Consider the following 11,200-nt stretch of genomic DNA (forward strand, 5'->3'; position numbering starts at 1 on the left):
ATATACCTGATGCGAGTGTCGCCATGGAAATCAAACGCTTTTGTCGGAAATCGATTATGTGGTTCCAAAAGGCCAGAGATATATTAAAAGGGTAGGCGTGGACAGAACAAGCGAGGCTGTTTCTCGGGCTACTTGGTGGTGGAGATTACTCATTTTGCCTAAGCCTGAAGCTCAAACGTTAGGGCGTGAGAGACACGCACTTTGCCTAGTGTCTTCAGGCTTCGCCAAATTGAGAGCAAGCGAATTTAACCTTCTTTCATTACAGCGGTTCACTAAGTTTACTGAAGTTATGAGTTCTCTAAACACCGATTCATGTACCAACAGACATCGAGAAATGACGTTATTGTGGAGGGATTCCTTAATAACACATCTATGGACCTGATCGTGTGAACCTAAGCCAAGTTGAATTCCATTACTAGAATTGCGTCCTTACAGCCAATCCGTCGAAGTAAGCTACAATTATATACATACGAGATCATATAAGCCCGACTTCAGCCATGCATGGGCGCACTCAGAGGTAGAGCTAGGCTCATGCGCACCAGTGCTGCGGAGGACAAGAAAGGGCTGGCAATAAAAGCAAATGTGCATGCACCAAAAGTTTGTGCCTTTTCCTTCTTTCTGCTGCTGTTTTCGATTAGATGTTCGCTGGTGAGTACTTTTCCTAAAAGATATAGATGGCTTGCTCGTGGCGCCACGTGCGCATTGACGGTTCGCCACGCATATCTTCTACATCAGTACACTGTCGTCATATCTCCGCCAATACACCTCTCCCTGTCTGCAAACAATGTGACGTCAGGAAAGCACGTGGGTGGGTGGCAGCGTCCCAAAGAAATCGGCTTAGTGGGGCGGGCTTTCTCTCACATTTACTTATTTTATTGTTATGTCTAGAGTTTTACTATCAAAAGGCAAAACTGTCTTTTCCTATACCCGTCACCTTGCTTAGCGGAGAGTCTTGGAGCTCTCCAACAAATCGATGCGCAGTTCCTGCCTCACATCCTGCTTGGTCACATTTGGATCAAGCACAGGTACGCGGCAGTAGTCATCGATACTCTACCCATTAGCGATTCGCACCTGCAAAAATGATCGCAAGTGTTCGGCAAACGTGCCCTTCGATGATATTTTTTGGTTCCAAAAAAAAAAAAAAAAAAGGCGTGGCTCGTAGTAACGAGGCCTTAAAATCCTGTTAACCATTTGAAACGCATAGAGCCTATAAATCGAGTTATTTCGGATATCGATCGATATCGGGTATGTTTTTTAGATACCCATCCCGAAAGCGACTCACAGAATCGGCATGGAGTGTAGGCGGTCAGTCAGGAGGGACAACGGCAGCGTACGAAGCAGCTGCGTGCTTGGCTGCGGCTCATCTTCGAGTGAAGACACTGTTAATTTGTGTAGCTTAAATTACGTTCAGTCTGACAAATTCAGGATGTTACTGCTGTAACTAATCTCCCAACCAACAGTATGCCGGAGGCGAGTGTCCAAAATTATGTATCAAATATATTTCTGCCTAGTCACGTAATTCAGTCACCTAAGACGTGTTATACAATGCATGGAGGGACGTGCATCCTATATCCGCTGGTAACAATACCACTTGAGTGGGTCGCGAGGAAGTGCTGCAATAAACTTAATTTTGAGAACACTCCTCTCGCATACCGCCCAATGTGAGTGCAATGCAAAGCAAGAAATGCGCGCCATTAGTGGAACGAGCGGCATGAAAAATCACGAAATAATACGTGCATCGAAATATGTGCAGATCGCAATATTTTTCAAGAATACGCCTGAATATGCCAGCGAAAACAATTTTCAATTCGAACACGACCGTGCTTGAAATAATTATATTAAACGGCTCCATCTTGCAATGCCCCGGTACGTCAGATCTCTTTAGGAGCCACCACGTGACAGACGAATGGCGTCCAGGACACAATGGGCTCTACTAGCTGCCGAAACAGACGTTCTTACAGGGCGGCAAGCGATCGCATGCCATAGGAGTCTTTGAGCGAAAGGTTTGTCGTTATTACAGAACGATTTGTTCTGGAATAACGTTCGTCGTGCAGTTCGTCAGAAAGCTCGTCGGAAAGCTCGGCGGGACGTTCGGCGAGAAGTTCGGAGCGAAGTTCGTCGGGAAGGTCGTCGGGAAGGTCGTCGGTTCGCGTTGGGGAGCGGGGCGAAAAACGTGGAGGATCTTTAATAGGAACGGGTTCGGCAACGTCACCTCCAGACGTCGCCGGGCTTAGTTTTCCCGATGAGGACACAGGCTTTCCCGTCGATTGCTGCGAAAGGGAGAATCGTACCAGCGGGACGGTGTCGAACGAAGGTCGCGACGTGAAGACCGGTCGGGTGGGGGTGAACGGCGCAGATAATCCGCGATGTCGCGGGGTTGCTCGCCGAACTCCGGGCGGGGAGCATTCCGCTGGAAACCGCGAAGACCAAGCTCGCGGTAAGGGCAGCGACAGTAGACGTGGCCTGCTTCTCCGCAGTGGAAGCATAGCGGGCGTTGGTCGGTTGTCCTCCACGCGTCGGCCTTGCTCATCCATTGCTGCTGCGGACGAAGATCGTACACAGGGATGCGGGGCTGTGCAGGCAAGTACTGACGGCGAACAGGCGGCGGTGGTGGCTGCTGCGCCGGCGGGCGACTACCAACGGACGCGTACGTATCAACGGGCTGAGTAGGTGAAGAAGCAACGGAGTACTGGGGATAAAGGGCACGTTGTACTTCTTCGCGGACAGCATCCGTGAGGGCGCAGGATGCCGTAGCATCAGCAGGTGGAAGCAGCTGCCGTATTTCCTCTCGTACAACTTCGCGGATGATCTCGGGCAGGTTTGCGGTGTCGAGGGAACCAACAGGAAAGCGAGCAGCTGAAAGGTTCGAAACGCTGGGACCTCCAGCAAGGCGACGATAATGGTCCGCTCGCGTAACCAAGGCTCGCTCGATGTTTGTCGCCTCATTTACAAATTGTGCCACTGTAGTCGGCAGATCTCGAATAAGCAAGCCGAAAATGTTACTCTTGTGGGAGCCCTGCGCTACATATTTGTAGGGCCCGTGGCGCGCCGCGCATTCAAAGGCCGCGCCACTTCCCAATACTCCCTGCGCGCTGCCTGTTTCCCTCTCCCCTCTCGTTCGGGGATAACCGGTCTCGCGCGAGGGGGCTATAAAGGCCCCAATATAGTCCGAAGTTTTCGACGCGACTGGCTCAGTCGGCGACGTCGGCCACGGCACGTCGGCTACGACGGGTGCGTCAAAAAACTGCCGCTTCTACAGTCTGGCGCGGCTAGCGTGACCGGTGCCGCGTCGCGCATGTGCACAAGACGCCCTCGAGGGCTGGTACGTTTTCGGTGTGCATTTTCGAGCAGACGACAGGTCACCTACAGGGACGAACTGGCTGCCTATCGAGGCACTAATTACTGTTGTGATCAAGGCAATGATGCGATGTGTTTACTGCGAATGTTCAAATAACACAAAGCATGTACAGCCAGCCGTGGAGACGTCCAGCCCAGCAACGGTCTGAGCCCGCGTCGACGACTGCTACAGACGGAACGATGATTGTGTACGTGCGTGTTTTACTGAAAACTAATCATAATTTAAGTATCTGTACGATTACAGAAGAGTTATAGATTACACAGTAATGAGGATCACTTTCTCGGCCGGCCGCACTTCCTGTAGAATTCCATAAATTTCGCGAATTCCCTGGTTGTTGAGCCGCTGACGTGCCGTGTGGCCAAGTCGAGTACGGCCTTCGATTCCGGCGTGTGCAGGTCACAACTCTATGCGAAGCCGCTTCCGCAGATTTTGGTATTCTTCCACTGATTGTGCTGTAGATAAGTGAAACAACACCATCGTTACACCTCCTAGAGCAACGCATTAAAACGTGTATGGCACACGCACCGCAGCGAAGAAGTCACAGCTGTGCCCGGCCGCACTACTGACAGTTTGCATCCCAGGCATATTTCTTTCCTCTGAACTACTCTGTAGTCAATCCGCTTGGTATCATAGACGCAGGGCTGCTCTCGAATGCCTTCTAGCAGCTTTTCCACAACAGTGTCTGAAATGCGCGCGCGGTCGCTGTCTACATGCAAGCCGCCATCTTCACTGCGCGTGAGGAATGCTGGGATGCATGGCCGACGCGGCTGACGCGGTCGGCGAGAAATAGGCGAGATTCTATTTGCGCGTCGGCGACGTTGGGCCGCGTCGGCTCGCGCTCGCTACGTCCATCACGCCGTGACGTTGGACTATAGACCTCGGTTTTTCGCCGACGTAACGTCGCGGAGGCCGACGTGCGCGCGCGCGTGCGTTACGTCGGACTATATTGGGGCCTTAAAGGAAGGCACGCGCCGCCGTCTCGCTCTCTTCGCTCCTGGCTCTTCACTACGGAGACGACCCGCGGTTCGCTGCCTGCCTTCCCGGACGACGACCCCGCACCGCCTTGGACGACCCCCTTCTGGACGTGAGATTAAAGATGTTTGTTACACGGCCCGCTGTGTATTTGTCTTGCGCATCCCTCGGGCAGAGGAATCGCCCACACTCTTGACGCCCCGCATGAGTGCACGCACCTTTTTTTCCTTGGTGGCACGGGGGTTGGCCCGGGAGCTAAGTCGTAAGACGTCTCGAACAAAACTTGTTACAGTTTCGTCGGGTCGTCGTACTCTTGTTTGCAGAAGGTCTTCTGCTCGCTGTCGCCGATACTGATTGGCGAACGTCCGTCGCAGCTCTTCCTTACAGGTGTCCCAGGATGTAAGGGAGGCCTCGTGGTTTTCGAACCAGTGCCGAGCCGTACTGTCCAGGCAGAAATACAAATTCTGAAGACAGTTTTCGGCATTCCAGCTATTGTGGCGGGCCACACGTTCGTACTGTTCCAGCCAATCCTCCACATCTTCGGAGGCATCGCCATGGAACGTGGCAGCCGCTCGAGGAGCCATCGGTAGATACACCACGGACGGTGCGAGAAACGAGTCCGTCTGTTGACATTGGGTCGTGGTACTCCTGGCCATTATAAGTCGTGAAGAGCCGGAGTTCAGCAACATACACAAATTCAGGAGCAAGCCCTTGAAGTCGCCGGCTGGCACGTATCTCGGCCTCCTCGTCGAAGGGGCGGCGGCTGAGACTTGGGGGTGCCCGTATTCACAAACGCGCCTCGACTCGACGCTCCACCTCCACTTGTTGGAGCGGAGAATACAGCCGCTACTCCACTCCAGGGCCGATTCGGATTCATAAACGTCCCTCGGCGTTTCCTCCGACGAGTTCTCCTCGAGAATACCTCCTCCACTCGGAGCAGCCCAAGTGGCATATGGGGACGAGATTAAGATGAACTTTTGGCCCGAAAACTGCGTGCTGAACCATGTAACATACTCAGTTTTTCATGTCAAGTCTTCTAAACAACTTTCGCAGCCGACCTCGACGTTAACAGCATAGGATAACTTGTTTTGTGGGCTGGATGAAAAAGGCGGCTGTGAAAAATGGCTGAAAATGTTTTCGCATCTGGCAACAGTCGCTGCTGGTGACGTCAGCTTCGAGAAATGGTGTGAATACTTCGATTTATTTTTTGGTGTGAGATCTACGCTCGGCCTTTGTCGCTTTGCTTTTTTTTATTGCCAGGCTTTGACAGACGCTTTTATTTTTTTTTTTTTTTTTTGACAGGCTTGACCGACTTTTTTTTTTACCATGCTTTTTTTTTATTGCCGGGCGTCAAAATACATTGCAGGAAAAAAAAGTACAAGCCGCGAACTCCTACGCTCTTACCAGCACGGCTCTGGCCTGCTCGGAGGCGAGCTAAACACCAAGAGAGCCGCCGCTCGCTCAGGCTGGCATACGTATGTTTCTCTATGGGCATACGTCGTGCCCAGTACCCCATTCCCCCTCATCATAGTATCCACCTAAACATGCGTGCCGCTTCGCAGCGCATTGCAGCTCATGCACGCTGAATTCGACCCTCCAGAAGAAAATGCCGCGTGCGGCTTCCAAACAAGTAGGGAGCCCTAATTGAAAACGGGCTTGAAAAGCCATGCTCTTCGTCGGCCGCGAATATCCCTCCGTAGGAGGAGCACACCAACGCGCTCCCTCAACAGTGCCGCACCGGCCGCGCGTCCGCAGACGTACTACGTACCCTCGGGCGACGGGCAAGCCATTTATGTCCGCACAATACAACACGCTGTTCCCCCACAAGTCCGGCGCCGTCTGCGGAAGCGCGCGGAGCGAGCCACGGAAAGTGCGCCGCCGCAGCTCGACTCCGGCCGCGGGCGAGCTCACCATTTGGCCAAATCGCGCCTCAACTCTGCACTCGGTGGGCTCCGAAAAGGTTATCCATTTATCCAGTGACGACTTATTGAAATGTGCCCGCGCCACACACGCACAATGCGACGATGCGACGATCAAACAACACAGACGTCGGTGGCTGATCACGGTTATCCATGTTCGGCGGGAGCGGCAGGGACGGCCGGAGGCTAGCCATGACCACATTCGTAAAACGATAGCGTGCCAGAAGTCCCGGGTCACTGTCACTCTCAGCTGATGCTTTAGCGAAAGGTTCGGTGCATCCTTGTCGTATCTTCTTTCGTGAAACTTTTGGTATACCGGTAGAACGAATTCCACACAGCGAGCGAGCGATGCGATGTCGGCCATGTTTACAAGCGGAGTGGCGGTCGAGGAGCGGCCAAGGTAGCGTCGTCGCAGACTCGAGATTCTCAAGAAAACTCAAGTTTTCTCTACCGCTGGAGGAGCGATTCGAGTGGAGATTGCTCTCTGAAACGAAAAACAGGCCTCGAGGGCCGCTTGGAGTAGAAATTCGAGTGAAGGCGTGTTTGTGAATACGGCGCCATTTACCCCACACCTCCGCCAGAATGTCACGGGTTCTATCGCTACCCGGACGGCAGTCCAGAAGGACAGGGTCAAAGGACGGGGTTGGGGCGCCGAGGCACAGGAGGCAGAGAGCAGGTGCTTGACCAGGCAAAAGCAGCGGCGGCCCAGAACCACGCGCACTCCGCACGATCTTCGTCTTGTTCCCCCTCCAGAACTGACATGGTTAACGCGGGTTACAATATCACATGGTATCTCTATGTCACACAGGCCATCCACCAATCGGTGCGTAGGGAATTTACGGGGTCGCAGCGGTGCACCCTGTACAAACACCAGCGTGGCAGGCTGCTCGAACCGAACAGCCCATGCCGTGAGTGCGCACCGAGCACGTTCAACTTTATTTTCTTCTTTCGCCGGCTGGGAACGCCGAGCATAGCATCTCCGCTTTACAGCGTCACTGTGCGCTACAAGTGCTTGGCCATGTCACCTACCAAACACTTTACCCACAGAGCCATGCGAATTCAACATCGCACTCAAAAAGCAGCCACTGCCTGCGCTCTACCCATCGAAGAGAAGAAATTAAAGGGGGCGACAAAGAAAGGCGGCAAGCAAATTTACAAAAGGATACCCCTCCCTCACTTACCTTCTCTCTCGCCTCCTCATTACGCCCGCATTTACTACCCTAGGGCCATGCCCGTGAGTTTTCCCTTACAACGCCGGATTTTCCGCAGAACGAAGGATTTAACGCTATTGCATTGAAAGAAGTCGATTGTTGAACGTTTGCTTGCTATTTGCAAAAAAACAAAAACAAATAAGAGTTCAAGAATTTCAATGCGACAGCGTTAAAGTGTTCTCCTAAAACTCGGATGTCTACGTTGAATGAAAAAAAATTAGAAGAGTTCAACGCTGCTGAACCAAATATTAAGCGAAAGCGTTAGCTGCGGGTGACCGAGCGTTATTCTCTTTTTCTTCTTCCTCAGCCCACATATCAAGCTCCGCTTTAACCAAGCCGTATGAACATGCCTTAGTGGCCTATCGGGGTAACGTGAATGCCAGGGTCCTAGTAGGCTGATTCTGACATAACCGTCCCATGTGAAACGAGAGACCCAAGTTGGCAGCTCCTGCCGACCGCTTGAGTTGGTAGCCCAGCTCTCACCCTAGTGTCACGTGGGGTGTGACGTCACAGTGTCAAGTGGGTAAGACGTGGCTACCGGCCGCGCAACGTTGAAGGCTCGAAACCTAAGAGTACTATTCCTTTCGCATGACATGACACTGGCAGAGGTCTGGTGGTTAGAGGGGCCATCATAACAGAGGTTTGTGAGTGACATATACGGTCGTGCACTGTCTGGTCGTCGTGTTTTTGACGTCATGAGACGGCATGACGTCGTCGATTCGACGAGCGCTGCCAACTCTTGCCTAGCCTAGATGGAAGATCGGAATGCAGCATTTGGAATTAATCTCTAGACCACGCAGACATTTATTCGTACGGCTGGATCAAGTTAAGCGGAACTATGTCGAGTGGTCCTTCGTATAATGTGGCAGCTTAATTAAGCCTGAGTGCTAAATACTATAAAGGGAAATAAAGGCTAAGGAAATGGATAATAATGAAAAAAATGAAAGTATTAGTAATAGTTGAGCAGCAAAGTACACGTAGCATGAACAAGGGCATGAAATTTTGCTTTGATCTCGTTGATTCTCTTGCTTTGTTTTGCTTTTTTCTATTTATAATATGAAATACTATATCATCATGGGTGCCGTTATCCTTGTTCATACCTTGTTTTATGCAGAAAAATCTTCAAATAACAATGACTTGTTGCATTCCACATTGCCGTTTAAAGTTTATGCAAGATTTTACTCATTTGTATGTAGACTCCGGCTTCTCATCTGTGACTTTTTGTCTACTTCTGCAGCAGAATCCTACAAGAGACTAGCAGTATGCTCTAAATGAAGAAATAATATTCTGGTTTATGGCCACAGGTTAGCTGCTTTGCTCTGCAGTGGACAATATATATATATATATATATATATATATATTAGTGTACGGGCCCATCTGCAATGATGAATAGTCAAGGCAGCTAAGCTAACCACTGCTACTGTCAGCTTTGCAACTTTACCATATTGTTCATTGCCAATATAAATGAAAGTTCATTGTTGCACCATATATCTATAGTATTGTTCTTGAGGTGGTTACAGTAACTCACGATTTATGCTTACCTGCAACATAGACAGTGCAACAAAACTATCTTTTGAGTACAGAACATGATGCAGGCAGCTGATTACATCCAAAATTACAATGCACTGCAGCATTAACTGACAGCGCTACACTTTTTTTGTGCACTCTCGGTTAAATGGGCAAAACTGAATACCCTGATTTGGCACAGATGAAGTGTTGTCTTGTTTGTTTCTACTGCCAATGTGCAGGACTTTGCATAAAGGACACCTCGCGAATGGTGAAACACAGTTTCTTTAAGTATGTAAACCAAATTACAGAATGTATTATTTCACTGAAGCATCACATCTTTTATTTCTTTTTCAGAGAGGGAGGGGGGGGAGGGGGGGTGAAGGGGTGCGCTTTAATAGTGCACCAGGCCTTAGGAATGGCACAGCCGCAAAATATACGACCCAGTGTGCTTCATATAATTTATTAGGGCACTCTTTACAGCCTAAATTCCCATAGGAAACAATATAAAGAAAGTTAGTATGATGTACAACATCAGATATATCAGTTCCTTGGCTAGATGATGTCATGAACTGATTGGAAAATACATGTTCTTTTTCCTCTTTTGTTATTAACAGAAAGGCTACACAAAGCTTTGTGCCAAATACAGCGTTTTATTATTTTTTTTTTATGCACCTGGTACCCAGAGCACAAAGCAGATTCTCCTAAAAAGTCTAGTCAATACACCAGTTTTTTGAAAGCTAGGTTAACACAGCCCTCTCTAAGTCAGAAAAGCTTGCAGTATATTTCTACACTGAAACCAACCAAGTCGGGAGTAAAAACTTCAACAGATCTCGTAATATTGTGGCACGAATCCAGTCACCACATTCATTACTTTTTGTATTAACATGATCCCAGGTTTAGGAAATAACTTGTAATATATATTGCGTTTACTTTCCCTGGCGAAAAAACAGCAAAGGTTTTTCATGGTATAAAAACCACATTTTCAATGTAAAATACTGCATGCAAGGATATATCTGCTTTCTGGAAAAAAGAAAAGAGTCTATCCACCAACTATAACCTCATATTTTGCCTTATGTTTGCATGTCAATGGCAGTTGCCTGTGTGCACTTATGTAGATTTTGGTTTGTCCTCTTTGTTTTGTGGACAACTGCAGCGTAAGTGATAAAGACAATTGAGGAACCCGCAAGAATGAAAGGGATCTACACTGAGGTCCGATAAATATGCATTAGCCACATGCACTTTTCTACAGCAGTAGTCACAAATGCCACGTCATGAGACTCACGATTACTGCAAATGAAATACAGTGAAGTACAATTTGCAATTAATGAACACGCAACACTTTCTGAATACAATTAAAACGTTGGAAAATATGAAACAATGTGTGGGCTAATAAAAAAAAAAAATTGAAACTATATTTGCTAGCGAGTTTAAATAATTATTAATAACCTATGGTGTGTGACTGGTCAGTGCTAAATGTACACTGATGACAGCAACGAAAAACAAAGCAAGCAGAGGTGACAAACGCCACTGGCAACGCTGAGGAAAACAAAACAATCCGAGATGGAATAAATAAACGCCGGACAAGCGTATGTATGTACTACGTAAACATGGTAACAGCATGAAAATGCCCCGATTATCCACCTTTTCGTAAACGGGCAACAAACGGGGCCGCAGAAAATAATTTGTATCCATAAAGTTAGCACGAGTGGAGTACAAAAGCATGCACAACACAATCGACCGCGCTTGTGCACGCGGTCCCATTTCTTTCAACCCAGTCGAACAGGCCTCTGACGAAGAGCTAAGGTCAACGGCTCCGCCAGGGAAGAGAAGCAGCGAACATGGTAGCTCCGCATACAGTCACTTCGTCTTGTTTCCCACGCGAAAGAGATCAAACACACCTCTCGGTTGCACCCAGTGTTGCGATCGAGGAGTTCCACAGGAGAGGTGCAAATACGCTCCAAGGCACGATACGCACACGTTGTTTTCGGGGCGTCCACTCGCCGATGGCATGACTGGTATGACGGTGCAGCGAAATGTCGAGATTAGAAGGAAGTTAAGCAGGTAATGCAACCTACAATGACAACAAAACTACCAAAAAAAATAGAAAAAACAACAACATTGAAGCCTTCATAATGCTCCTTCTTAACACGCACTTTCAGTCCGGCGTGGTCTAGTGGCTAGGATATCTGGCTTTCACCCAGAAGGCCCGGGTTCGATTCCCGGCGTCGGAA

At 49.3% G+C, this 11,200-nt stretch overlaps 1 non-coding gene across 1 annotated transcript; it reads left to right on the top strand.

The window, feature by feature from the left end:
* Window positions 1–11,128: 11,128 nt before the first annotated feature.
* Window positions 11,129–11,200, top strand: TRNAE-UUC (transfer RNA glutamic acid (anticodon UUC)). The gene has a single exon. It is a non-coding gene; the product is annotated as a tRNA-Glu (tRNA).

The sequence above is a fragment of the Amblyomma maculatum genome, chromosome 10, assembly GCF_055883805.1.
Source record: "Amblyomma maculatum isolate TAMU_Amacu chromosome 10, ASM5588380v1, whole genome shotgun sequence".
Classification (NCBI taxonomy): Eukaryota; Metazoa; Arthropoda; class Arachnida; order Ixodida; family Ixodidae; genus Amblyomma; species Amblyomma maculatum.